General features: G+C 37.0%; 1 non-coding gene across 1 annotated transcript; it reads right to left on the bottom strand.

Annotated features, from left to right (window-relative positions):
• Nucleotides 1-2,347: 2,347 nt before the first annotated feature.
• On the bottom strand, nt 2,348-2,454 carry LOC147283515 (small nucleolar RNA R71). The gene has a single exon (XR_015122720.1). It is a non-coding gene; the product is annotated as a small nucleolar RNA R71 (small nucleolar RNA).
• Nucleotides 2,455-14,949: the final 12,495 nt, after the last annotated feature.

Here is a 14,949-nt window from a genome sequence, read left to right on the forward strand (position 1 = left end):
CATGTTCCCTAAGCGTACCTAAGGCAACTGTTATCCATGCAAGAGTCATTAAGTTTTGTGAAAACGGTAAACACATAGAGCATAGACCCACCTTAATGTAACCTATGAACATCCAATGATCCCTTTTCTCATGAGTACGTTCTTAGGATACTCACTTGCTGCCAATTGAAATTATCATCCTTTTGAGCTTATTTAATTTCACAACATAATCTAGATGCAATTACCCTAAGGTAGCTAGTCAAATGGTGCAAACAAATAGAATCAATTTTACTAGAGATCAAGGATTTACTACATGCATCAAATTAAATCACAAGTGTCACCATTTCATAACTCACAATTAAAGTTCATCACCCAACTTAGGAAAGCAATTAAAACTCAAAACATAATAATAAAGAAAATAAAATATCTAACTTCCATTATAATCATTGAATCCATAATGAAAGCAAGAACAAACTAAATAACTAAAGAAAAAGAAGAAAATTAAAAGAAAAAAACAAGGGAAAGAAAATAAAGAAAAACCCAAGGAAGATGCGGCTCCCTTGTCTTGGGTTTTTCTTTATCACCCAACCTAGCCGCAGCTCCCTTGTCTTGCCGCAGCTCCTCTTGTTGTTTTCCTTCACATTTCGTTCTAGTTCTCTAGTTTATTATTGGATATTGGTTTCTGAATTTATTTAATTTATGATTCTGATTTTCTTTAGTGCATGGTTCTGATTTCAATTAGTTTATGCAATTTAATTTAGTTGTTTAGTTTATGCCTTTAGTTTTGTGTACTTTGCGTTTCTGATTTCTTTAGCAAGCATGAATTGGGACTTTGTTTATTGTTGCTGTTTTTATTTATTTAATTTAATTATGTAGGTTAGTTATTCTATCTTGCATGTTAGTCGTAGGTCGATTAATGGATTTGCATGTTCTAACAAATCGTTTATCCGTCTCTTGGTCTGTTAGTTTGATGTTTGCATGTATTAAATTTCCACTATCTATTAGAACCTGTCACTAGTTGTTTGCATCCTTTGACTGGCCACCTTAGGGTAATTGCATCTAGTTTATTTGTTAGGTTTAGCTGTGAAATAGTCAAAGACACTAAACCACAAGTAACAAGGGAATAAGAGATTATTCTTGGTAGTGGGGGTGGGCGACCTCAATAAGGAAATAGTCAAAGCTTATATGTTGTGCATGTTTGACGTTCTCATAAAACTTAATGACTCTTGCATGGGTAACAGCTGCCTTAGCTTGAACTAGGGAACATGTAGGTTAACTGGCTAAGGAAGGCCCAAGAAGCTCTTAGTTTATGCATTAGGAGAACAATTGCGAGAAAGTAACTAGCCAAACCTTTTTAGCAGTCAAACTTTAATATGTTGTGTTCAAATTAACTGTCATTAGCCTTGGATGGTTATTGCATGCTTATCTGATTTGATACTAAAAACTAGACATTGCAAGATAGAATAAAGGGTGTGTGCGTGTGGTGATGTGTGCGTGTGTTTCCATCTTCCAAAACCCCCCATTTAGTTATTCTAGTGATTAATTGCATTGATTTGTTGTTTATTAACCATTCCCTGTGGGATCGACCTCGTGCTTGTACGCTTTGCTACTGATACGATTCGTGCACTTGCGAGTATACTTAGAATGAGATAATTGTTTATTTTGTTCTAAGAAAACACATCAACAAGTTTTTGGCGCCGTTGCCGGGGAATGGTGTCTAATATAAATGAATTGATTTAATTAGTCATTAGAATTAGGTTATATTAGCTAGATTTCATTTTTGGTTAATTTTTAGTTTTAATAAATGCCATGCCTTTATATGCATTCTTTCTACTGATTGTGTGTTTTCTCTTGATTAGGTGTGTTTATAAACCCTGAGCTTGTTGCAAGGTTGGAGAGGCTCAAAAAGGAGACTTTAGGTACATCACAAGTTAGCCCGCAACCTAGTGCATCAGATTCGAGTAGTGAAGAGACTGAGAGTGTCGACATGGCTGAGCCAAACGAGATGATGCCGCAGCCCCTGAGCCATTTTTCAGCACCTTCGCTGCCCACTCAACCATCTTGCATTCGGTATGCAACCATAGCCACTGATTTCGAAATCAAGAGTGGTCAGATTCACTTGTTGCCGAGCTACCATGGGCTGAATGGGGAGGATCCGATCCACTTTTTGAAGGAGTTTTCCGGGGTTTGTGAAGCCGCTCAATTGAGGGGTCTGAATGCCGATCAGTACCGTTTGAGGATGTTCCCTTTTGCGCTTAAGGACAAGGCAAAGAGGTGGTTGTATTCGCTGCCCAGTGGTTCCATTTCGACGTGGGATGATCTTTCGAGCAAGTTCCTGAACAAGTTCTATTCCATTTTCAAGACGAATTCGATTCGGAAGGAGATCCTTGGATTTGTGCAGAAAGCGGACGAGCCATTCCATGAGACTTGGGACAGATTCAATGAGTTACTTACTAGCTGCCCACACCATAACTTATCTCCTTGGTATGTGATTTGTTGTTTTTATCAGGGATTATTGGAGAGAGACCAAGCCAAGGTGGATTCGGCATGTGGTGGTGCGTTCATGTCAAAAACGGAGGATGAGGCTACAGATTTGTTTGAGTCACTCTCTTTGAGTTCTCAACAGTGGGATTCCAATCGTTCGAGAGGAGGACCAAAGAGAGGGTTGTATGAGGTTGCTGATGTGCCAAACACCATGGAGGGACAGATTTTGGAAATCAAGACTATGGTGCAGAAGTTATCTTTGGCTCAAGAGAAGATGATGGGTATGCAAGAACAAGGAGGTGATGTGGAACACGTGAATCAGGTTGGGAATTATCCTAGGGTGCCATACGATCCATTTTCTAACACTTATAACCCTGGATGGAAGAACAACCCTAATTTCAGGTGGAGCAACAACAATGGACAGCAAGCTAGTGGGAGCACCAACAAGCCATATATGCACCCTAATGCCGAGAGGTCTAGTTTGGAGGACAAGATTGCTCAGATTGCTCAAAGCACCACTTCCCTTGCTCAGAGCACCAACGCCTTCATGAACTGTACCGAGCAGCAGATGCAAGCCAATTCGAAGGCTATTGCACATTTGGAGAGTCAAATGGGTCAGATTGCCACTACTTTGGGTCAGAGAGAGAAGGGGAAATTGCCAAGTCAGCCCATCGTCAACCCGAAGAATGAGGAGCATGTAAATGCTATTTTGAGGACTACTCCAAGAAAGAGAGTTAGAGTGGTCAAGACTAAGGAGGTGATTGAGATCATGGATAGTGAGGAAGAGGAGGATCCGGAAATGATTGAGGAGAAAGCTGATACACGTGTGATTCCCCTCATTTCGGACATCGACATCACCAAATTTTCAGCAACCATGAGGGAGTTGAAGTCTATTGAGAAGAAGGTTGAGGAGCAGGGGCATAGTCACAACGTTCCTACACTACAACAAAAGAGGGCTATGATAGCATTTAATTATAGCATTTTTTCAATTGTGCTATTATATACAATATAATAATAGCATCATTTGAAAAAAAACGCTACAGAAACAAGCCCATCTATTATAACAAGCCCATCTAAATTATACACGAGCGGCAAAGGAAAGTAAAGGCCCGGGCTGAGGAAAGTAAAGGAAAGTGAATTCCCTCTCTTCGTTTTACTCTCCTTCTTTGAGAAAGTGACGATTTCTCCAGTATGACACACGATGGTTTTACTCTCCTTCTCCTTCAGCCATGGGTAAGCATATTTACTTCTTCTATTTGTCTTGCCTATCCTCTTCCTCTTCCTCCTCCCTATTTCTCTTTCATGGGTATTTCAATTTTGGGTTAGGGTTAGGGATTTTTGATCAATCAATTTCTCTATGCCTCTAATTAATTTCTCTATGTATTTCAGTTTTGGGTTAGGGAAGAAGTTTTCAGTGACTTCAGGGATGTGGGTCTCTTTCATCTAATTGACATTGGTTTGTCTCTTTCTTCTTCTATAAATCTATATGCGTTCATATGTGGATGTGGGTCTCTTTCAATTTCCTCCTCATGGGTTTACTCTTTTTTTATTTATTTATAATTTTTGCAGACTTTCACAAATTGTTCCAGCAGTACAATCCTGGTGGATTAGCTTTGGGTTTTTCAGAGTTGTGATTTTGGGTAGCTCGAGCGAGGGATTCAAACTCACTAGATTGTAAGGTTCAGAATTCAGACTTGTGTTTTTGACATTATATTTAGATTAGAAATTTATGAACTCGTACATGGTTTGTGATTTTGAAATTTAAATGTTGGTGTTTTTAGCTTGAGTTTGAAACCAAAGTATGAAACCTGCACATCTCAGTCTGCCATTTGTTTTCAATTTATGAAAGTTTATACCTAGTGATGTACTTGTTAGGTTTAACAAGCAAACGATTGATTCTTGGACTTTTATTTTCTGAAAATGCAGTTGGGACATAAGCTTGTAGAAAAGGGTATCATATACTTATGTTGCTTACCCTTGATGAACATTTGATTTTTCATGTGTATGACTTTGATTGTTGGCCGGAGTAAAGAGTCGTTTGTGTTTCTTTTGAATTTCTAATTGTTGGGTTTTATTTTTAATGTGAATTTGATAAACCCATTAAAAAGAAGTTGTGCCCCTGTGTGTTGCGTGTTAAAGCCTCAAAACTTAAATGAGTACGTTAATTCTAAAATGATTTACAGATTTTTATCAGTGGAATTTTGGGAATGAATTGGCTTCATTTCTACCTTTGTTATTAGTATAAGCTTATGGAATAATGGAAAACAATTGTACATTTAATGAAATTTTTTTCTGCATCACAAAGAGCTAATCTGTTTAAGAATTAGTGATTGCAATGGTGCTTATAGGAGTGTCAATTTGATCTGGGTTTCCACTTAAACTTCGAATTGTTCAGTTTTCTTAATTCTATCTGTGATTTCCAGGTTCTGCTTCCTATATTGGTTGGCTTTGTTTTGTTTCGTTTTATTTTCTTCCTTTTTTTTCTTCTTCATTCCTATTTTGCAAACATGCTTATTTAAGTGTGAGAGGGACAGCAGCAATGGCATTCTTTGTTTATCGTCCTTCAACTCCACATTGCAGAGGTTGACCTCAAGAGATGTGAGCCTTGGTCCTCCCAGGTATACATTCATTCATTATCACATTGCAATTTGCATGCATATATATTGAAAGTACGTTCTACTTATATTTATTGATTCCATTTCCTTAATCTTTGGTTGAAAATCTTTGTTAATTAATTAATTTTTTCTTTTTTGTGCTAATTAATTAAGTCGATCTTCAATCTTCATGGGTTTCAAAGGTCCCCTCTCTGCTACTAGTGGGTCTCAAGTCCCACAAATTAAGACACAGCTCAAGTAGCTAGCTAGTGTTATTATATATATATATATATAGCTAGCCTTACCAAGCTTTTTTCATTAACATTTTAACTTGAGCAGAAACAAGTAAATAAACATGTTTAAGTGTTTAACAAATGAACAATCATTAATTCTCTCATATGGGTGAGGAAGAGTTATTGCATATATTATTCTCTCATATGTAATATGTTATATAGTTCTGTATATAAGTGTCTTTGTCGCTGTCTACATGCAGACTTGGAGTTGAGCATACCTTTTTCAAAGCTAGGTAGACTTAATTAATTATTTGAGGGGCATATATTATATGATATAATTAATCTGTGGGCAGAAAATCTATGTATATGGATCTCATGGCAGGCTGTTATCTGACAAATTAATTTGAATCATTTAATAGCATTGATGGCTGGGTGTAGGGTAATACTTCTTTATATTAGACATAAAAGTAATTTTAGATGTTCTAAACCTTTATTACAATATGCATGTGGCAAATATTTTCTTAGTACCTATTTTTACATTGTTGTCTAATATGAGTAAGTGGAGATACAATTTTGTAAGAGGTTGTTTTACAAGAATATATAACATAAGGTTTTTGTTTGAACTTTGGAATGCAGCGGGTTTTGTCGTCCAAGGAAATAAACTTTCCTTATCCTCTTGGATTGACTCTACTTCACATGGTCTTCTCCTCTGTCTTATGCTTTCTACTCACAAAAGTTTTTAAGGTATTTATTTAAGTTACCAAATATTGTGATGATTATTAAGTAAAAAATACCTGTACTCTAAAACTTATTTTTTTACTTAACATATTATGACAATTGGATGGATTAATGAAAAACAAAGAGTAGCTGTGTTTTCTGTTTACTGTATTATTCTCTAGCTTTACTCTAATAATATGTCCTATAATGTCTTGGGGTGGATATGGAGGTGGACCCTGGGGTGACCTATATATTGTGCCTTGTTTGATTGCTACCTTGTCGAATCTGACTTTTCAATGCATTTTTTTTATGGGAAAAAAATAATGGGTTGTTTTATCTACCTTAGAAAGTACATTTGTCATTTGAATGTCTTCCAAATATGTTATATATATATATATCAGTTGGTGAACCTTGTGTATGAAATTGAAGCTTGGCCAAATTGGAAAAATATTCTATTATATAGTTAATTAAATATGAAGTAGATATGGGCCAACACAGTTCATTTGCTTAGTTTTGATTTCCTGCACAATATCTAGATATGCTAATATGGAGGGATATGTGAATCGATATAACATGTGTTGATTTAGCTAGCTCAAGCACTTGTTTTGGTTTAATAGCTCGAGTACTTGACTTATGGTGTTCTTCTTGTATGCTAGCTCAAGTACTCATTCTGATTTTTTATAAGTGTAATTTTGTTTTATTAGTTTCTTATAATTGGTATTTTCTTTTGGCAGCTTAGGGACACTCAGCTATTGGAATTGGATGCTTGCTTATAGGAAGTAGCAAATTGATTTAGTTGTGTTTGTTTCTATAGGGCCTAATATATGCATTACTGTTATATAGGGAAAACATGAGACATTATTGTACTTATTGAGCCTTATGTAATACACTTAACTGATTCTTTTGAGATCATTTAATGAGATGTATCTTACCATTTACTATTGACAGCATTATATAATTAATTTACTCTTGAAAGCAACAAAAAAATGACAATGAAAAAATGCTATGGAAAAGCTATAAAAAGAACTATAAGTATTCTAAACAGTAGCAGCACATATGATAGCATTTTTGGATAGCTATATACTTATTTAATGATAGCATTTTAAAAACGCTATGAAAAAGCAATATGATAACATTTTAGAAACGCTATTAAAAAGCAATATGATAGCGTTTTAGAAATGCTATAGAATAGCCTTTTTTTATAGCGTTCTAAAAATGCTATAATAGACCTCTGATCTATTATTGCGTCGGCTGTCATAGCGTTTTGAAAAATACTATAATAGGGCTTTTATAGCATTTTTTGAGTGCTATCATAGCCCTCTTTTGTTGTAGTGCTAGGGAGATTTGTGGTTATCTCTTTGCATCTTTTCCAAGCAAGAAGAGGGATCCGAGCTCATTGGTCATACCATGCAGCATAGGGGAGTATGAGATTGCCAATGCCTTAATTGACAATGGCTCAGCTATCAATGTCATGCCGCTGGTTGTGTTCAAGAGGCTTGGATTTGTGGAGGCTGATTTGCAACCTTTTGATTTGAACATTCACTTCGCCAACTCTTCAGTCGAGAAAGCCCGTGGTATGCTTGTGGATGTTTTGGTTAAATGTCGTAAATTACTAATCCCCTCTGATTTCATAGTGCTAGATGTGCCGAGACTTCCGGGCGACGTTTCTATTATACTTGGGAGACCATTTTTGTGCACCTCTAACATGGAGTACAAAGCAATGGAGAGTACCATGAAGATTCGGCACTACACCAAGCAAGAGGTGTATTGTCTCACTTCCGAGATGCCACAAAGCGAGGAGATCACTTTTTATGGAGAGGAGAAGTTAGAAATGGAGAGCTTCTTCAGTGCGTTCTTAGGGAGTGCCGAGAGTAGCAGTGGCAAGAAGAAGAGGAAAGGACGCAAGTAAAGGAGAAGGCAATGTCAGGCTGAAGACAGAAAAACAAGCGCTTATTGGGAGGCAACCCAAGTTTTTGTTTCGAATAATGGAGGAGGAGTCATTGAGGACCTAGGAGGCCGCGCCTACCCTTGGAGTGTCCACGCTTGCGTACGCAAGTAAACAGTTTCTTTATTTCGCTTCATAAGGCAATTTTTCAGTTTGGTGTGTTTATTTGGTTTTGGATATTTGCAATTTCCCATTTCGCTTAATTTGATCATTCTTGCATTTATTTCATATACATTGAGGGCAATGTATCATTTAAGTGTGGGGGGAAGGGCAATTGTCATTTGTCAGTGTTTTTAGGTTAGAACAAGTGTTTAGGGTGTTTTAAGTGTTTTTGAGTGTTTTTAGAAAAGGAAAAAAAAAAAAATTTCTGTTTTTTAGTGTTTTTAGGTGTTTTTAGGTTAGGAAAAAACTTTTTAAACTTAGGGTGTCCAAACCCACATCAAAATGCACGTTTTCATTAGATCTCATTCACCTTAGTGATGGATGTGATTCTTTAGAAGTGTGCGACATTGTTTTTAAAAACAAAGAGTTTTTGAGTCATTTTGGTTGTTTCAGGTCATTTTGAGTCCCCAACTAATTGATTTGAGTGTGCATGATTGTTATGAGCATGTTTTAGTATTGTGTGTATATTTGGTGTTCTTTTCATTCTAATAGTGTTCCATAACATATCTTGCAATTCTATGTCATTTGGCCTTGTTGATATGAATTTAGGTTGTGATTAGCATTACTAATGATTATATGCATAATAGAGTAGACTTGCATGATCTAAGTGAGCTTTTGAGCCCTGTTCTTCAATTCTTGAGTGTTGCGCGCCACTCTGATTCTATCACTGTCATATAAGTCGTTGTTTTGATCTCATTGTCTTTCATTTGGTCATTTGCTTGGAATATGCATAATCTTGAATCAATGAGCTAGAACTCTTTTCTTGTGTACACAAAGCATGTGGTATATGCATAACTCTTGAGAAATGAATTTAGGCCCTGTTTGTGTACCCCAAAGCCTGAAAGCCTACCCATTACATGTTTTATCCTTAGTTACCCATTTTGAGCCTTTTAAGCCGTTTTCTTTGTTACCCCATACCAAACCCTAAGTTTGGGGGTGTTACACCCCTTTTACCCATTTTACCCTTTTTATGGTATTGCAAGTTGTTTATATGTTGATTGAGGTGAAAAAGAAGTGAAAATGCATAGCTTATACAAAAATGTGTCAGAAACGTATGTATGACGTGCCCAAAGAAAAGAAAAAGAAAAGAAATCAAAGAAAAGAGATGGGACGGTTTCAAAAGAAAAAGTGAGCAAAAAGAGCTCAAATTAAGCTATGAAGTGCAAAGAAGCAAGTGTACCTTAGAATGTTCTAGTAATACTTGCAATTCCATGAATTTAGCCCTTTGTGTTTCCTTTTCATTTCAATACCCTATCCTAGCCTAAGCCTTCATTATAACCCTATTAAAAGCCCTAGCTGATCTCAAGAGGTGTGTATTATACTTATGTGGAGTCTATTTGAGAAAAGAGCCTATGGTCATTAATTCTATTTCAAGCAGTTGGATTCCTTTCATAAGATCAGTATTCTTTCTAAAATGTGCCTTTATTTCATGTACATATGTGAGCTAATTGTTTTTTGTTACATATTTCCTCTCACATATACTTGTGAGTGCACATATCAACCCAATTCTTGAGTGTTTATCATTGAGAGTATGCCATAGTGAGGATTGAAGTTGAATTTATTATGTATGTATTGATTTAGTTTTGTTTTTCTAATACTTGAATTTGTGTCAAGGATGGCCTATATGACAATAGAGGAGCGAGGTATGTTATTTGAAATGTTATTAGAATTTGGAAAATACAATTTATATGCCTTGCTTTCCTATGTGATAAATGGTTGTGCGCATGAATTCAGTTGTTGGGATGTTGGAGTCAGTCTTGAGTCTTTTCTTTCCTTTATTTTCTCGAGGACTAGCAAAATCTAAGTTTGGGGGTGTGATGAGTGTGCAATTTGCATCACTTTATGATACTAATTCCTTAACCTAGAGTGTTAGAACTCGATATTTTATGTTTCTTGTCTTGTTTTTGTGTTTTCAGGTCAAATGAAGCAGAAATGAGAAAAAGAAGCAAATGGAGCCATTTTGGGACATTTCCTGGTCAAACCAGGAAAACGAGTGAAATCCTGGTCAAACCAGGAAAAGTGCAGAAATCCTTGTCGAATGAGGATTCCTAGTCACACTAGGAAACATCAAGTTCAGAACCATCATTGCAGAGCCAGAAATGTGAAATTCTGATTCGAACAGGAAATCCTGGTTGAACTAGGAAACCTAACCCAACTAGGGAAATGAGTCCTAATGACACTAGGAGACCCCAGGGGCAATATGGTCATTACGAGAAATCGAAATGGATAAGGAATCTCTCATTTTCAAGGGATCCTAGTTGCACCAGGAAATGTTGGTCAAAGTCAACTCTACAAAGTCAAGGTTCCAGAAGCTTCTAGAAGGTGGTGGACATCCATGGAAATGAATGGAGAGAAGAAATGAATTTGAATTCAAATGGAAATGAGAGGCAAAATGGGAAGTCAAAAGTCAAGGGCCCATGGGCCCTAGGGATGCCGAACCAAGATGGGCCATGCATGCAAATGCATGGGCCCAAACCCTAGCAGCCCAAAGTCCATGTGTAAGGAGCAAGATGGCAGCCCAAGGTGGAAGCCCATGGAGTGGATCCCTAGCCCATCTTGTGCAAGCCACTTCAGCCCAACACATGCGAGCCCAATGCACATCAAGGTCCAAGACCAGCAGCCCATGCGCAAGGGAGGGAGGCCTAGCTGACTTGCATGCGCCACTTAAGCCCAAAGGACCAAGCCCTTGCCGCAAGCCCACAAGCTCTAACCCTAGCTGATGCCGCAAGCTACAAGGAGAAGAAACCCTAGCAGCCGCATGTTTTCTCTTCCTTGCCTCTCAAGGATTGCACCTCTATATATATCCCTTTAATTCAGAACCCTAGGGACCTCACTTCATACTTCTTGCACCAGCCGAATTCTCCTTGCCTCTAGTTTATTTTTTCTGTTTTAGGTTTTTTTAGTTTCAGCTTTTAATTTGATTATTGTGAGGATTAGCCGAAGGGTGAGAGAGAGAGAAGAGTGGCGTGGCTGCAAGGAAGAGCAACCATAAGCCACAAGCCCTAGCTCACCATAGCCGTGAGCCAATTGCTTGTGCAGGTGCCTCTCTCCCTTGTCTTGCCGCAGCTCCTCTTGTTGTTTTCCTTCACTTTTCGTTCTAGTTCTCTAGTTTATTATTGGATATTGGTTTCTAAATTTATTTAATTTATGATTCTGATTTTCTTTAGTGCATGGTTCTGATTTCAATTAGTTTATGCAATTTAATTTAGTTGTTTAGTTTATGCCTTTAGTTTTGTGTACTTTGCGTTTCTGATTTCTTTAGCAAGCATGAATTGGGACTTTGTTTATTGTTGCTGTTTTTATTTATTTAATTTAATTATGTAGGTTAGTTATTCTATCTTGCATGTTAGTCTTAGGTCGATTAATGGATTTGGATGTTCTAACAAATCGTTTATCCGTCTCTTGGTCTGTTAGTTTGATGTTTGCATGTATTAAATTTCCACTATCTATTAGAACCAGTCACTAGTTGTTTGCATCCTTTGACTGGCCACCTTAGGGTAATTGCATCTAGTTTATTTGTTAGGTTTAGCTGTGAAATAGTCAAAGACACTAAACCACAAGTAACAAGGGAATAAGGGATTATTCTTGGTAGTGGGGGTGGCGACCTCTATAAGGAAATAGTCAAAGCTTATATGTTGTGCATGTTTGATGTTCTCATAAAACTTAATGACTCCTGCATGGGTAACAGCTGTCTTAGCTTGAACCAGGGAACATGTAGGTTAACTGGCTAGGGAAGGCCCAAGAAGCTCTTAGTTTATGCAGTAGGAGAACAATTGCGAGAAAGTAACTAGCCAAACCTTTTTAGCAGTCAAACTTTAATATGTTGTGTTCAAATTAACTGTCATTAGCCTTGGATGGTTATTGCATGCTTATCTGATTTGAAACTAAAAACTAGACATTGCAAGATAGAATAAAGGGTGTGTGAGTGTGGTGATGTGTGCGTGTGTTTCCATCTTCCAAAACCCCCCATTTAGTTATTCTAGTGATTAATTGCATTGATTTGTTGTTTATTAACCATTCCCTGTTGGATCGACCTCGTGCTTGTACGCTTTGCTACTGATGCGATTCGTGCACTTGCGAGTATACTTAGAATGAGATAATTGTTTATTTTGTTCTAAGAAAACACATCAACATATCTTTCCAACCAAATATGGCATGCTACCTGATTTGCTCTGGAGAATTACAGAATTGCTGTCGAAATTTGATGTTCAGATTTCAGGGTTTTGACTTCTTTGCAAAATAAGGACTCCTTGTGATCTTTGACTGAATCTTCCAAATATCTTCCTTCCAAAATAGGATTTCAGAATAAGGAAAGTCTTTTAGGGCAAGGAATAGGTACATGAGCTTCCTCATTGGGCTCCTTGAGTGTCAACTTGGGCTCCCTCCTTGTGGGCTAGGGTTGGCGTGATGGGCTAGGGTTTCCTTGGGCTTGCGCATTGGGTTGCAAGTGGTGTGATGGGTTGAATGGGTTTTGGCGTGATGGGCTGCAAGCATGCAAATGATGTATTGGGCTGCCACCTCACCATCCTTCTCATTTCGACTTCACCTAGGTCCAAAGCCCAATTGACTTCATGACATGGCATAGTTGACCCTTGACCATTGACTTTGACTTCCAATTTCGCCCTTCTCTCCCTCTTGGATTCGAATTCATTTCTTCCCTCCATTTGATTTCATGGATGTCCAATACCTTCTAAAAACTTCTGGAACCTTGACTTGATTGAGTTGACTTTGACCAACCCACTAGGATTCCTTATAGATGTAGGATTCCTTGTCCATTTCAATTTCTCATAATGACCATATTGCCCCTAGTGATTCCTAGTATCATTAGGATTCCTTTCCCTCGTAGGGTTAGGTTTCCTAGTTCAACCAGAAATTCCTGCTCCAATTAGGATTTCTCATTTCTGTCTTGACAATGATGGTTCTGGGTTTGATGTTTCCTTGTACGACTTGGAATCCTCATTTGACTGAGATTTCAGCTTTCCTAGTTTGACTTTGACCAACCCACTAGGATTCCTTGTAGATGTAGGATTCCTTGTCCATTTCAATTTCTCATAATGACCATATTGCCCCTAGTGATTCCTAGTATCATTAGGATTCCTTTCCCTCGTAGGGTTAGGTTTCCTAGTTCAACCAGAAATTCCTGCTCCAATTAGGATTTCTCATTTCTGTCTTGACAATGATGGTTCTGGGTTTGATGTTTCCTTGTACGACTTGGAATCCTCATTTGACTGAGATTTCAGCTTTCCTAGTTTGACTAGGATTTCTCCTCTTTTCCTAGTGTGACTAGGAAATGTCCTAAAATGGCTCTTTTAGCTTCTTTCTTCATCATTGCTTCATTTTACCTACAAAACTCTAAAACAAAACAAAAGACACTAAAACATCGAGTTCTTGCACTCTAGGTTAGAGAGTTAACATCATAAAATAACGTAAATTGAGCACTCATCACCCGTAGCCTAAAAAGCCTACCCATTACATGTTTTATCCTTAGTTACCATTTTGAGCCTTTTAAGCCATATTCTTTGTTAACCCATACCAAACCCTAAGTTTGGGGGTGCTACGCCCCTTTTACCTGTTTTACCCTATTATGGTATTGCAATGTGTTTACATGTTAATTGAGTTGGAAAAGAAATGAAAATGCATAGCTTATACAGAAATGTGCTGAAAAAGTATGTATGTCATGCCCAAAGAAAAGAAAAAGAAAAGAAAATAAAGAAAGAGATGGGGCGGTTTTCAAAAGAAGAAGTGAGAAAAAAGAGTTCAAATTGAGCTATATAGTGCAAAGAAGCAAGGTATGCCTCAGAATGTTCTATTGTGCTTGCAATTCCATAGTATTTAACCCTTTGTGTTTTCCTATCATTTCAATATCCTATCCTATCCTAAGCCTTCATTATAACCCTATTTAAGCCCTAACTGATCTCAAGAGACATGTATTATACTTATGTGGAGTCTATTTGACAAGGGAACCTATGGTCATTGATTTTATTTCAAGCACTTTGATTCGTTTCCATGAGATCAGTATTTCTTTCTAATTGTGCCGTTATTTCACGTACATATGTTAGCTAATTGTTTTTGTTACATATTTCCTCTCACATATATCTTTGAGTGCACATATCAACCCAATTCTTAAGTGTTTATCATTGAGAGTATGTCATAGTGAGGATTGGAGTTGAATCTTTTCTGTATGTACTGATTCAACCCAATTTTTAAAACCCAATTTGTCAATTTTACAAAATTGCCCTTCACTTCAAATGTCTGTATCTTTCAAATCGTAACTCGGATCAACGCGTGCTACGTGTCTATGAAATCGTGGGCTCGAGACCTATCTAACGGACCCAAAGTCAAAATCAAAAGCTCATTGTTTTAAAAGTCAACTTTGGGTCAAGCTCCAAATTAAAACAAAAATAAATAAAAATTTAAATCAAAACCCTTTTTATTTTCTAAATAAATCTCAAAATCTTTAAAATACAATTCAATCATCCTTTATAAACCTCTTAAAACCATAGTTAAATAAAAATTTAAATTTCTAGTGGAAATTTGGGTCGGGTCGTTACAATCTTCCCCCCTTACAAAAATTTCGTCCTCGAAATTTAGTAGAAATCTTTAATTTAAGTGAATTGTAGTTGCAAACTTCTTATCGCCCATTCAAATTTCCGATTCGTGATATAAATTTATAATTTACGTATTGATCCTTTGACTCAAAAAAAATTTTCTGGACAGAAATCCAAATTGTAGTAAAACCTATAAACCAAAACTCTTTTCAACAATCACAAGTTAAAAATATGCATGAATTTTGGCATTTCCTTCCGTTCGAGAAAACCAAGGATATTTAAACTAA

The sequence above is a fragment of the Dryas octopetala genome, chromosome 5, assembly GCF_963921425.1.
Source record: "Dryas octopetala chromosome 5, drDryOcto1.1, whole genome shotgun sequence".
Lineage (NCBI taxonomy): Eukaryota > Viridiplantae > Streptophyta > Magnoliopsida > Rosales > Rosaceae > Dryas > Dryas octopetala.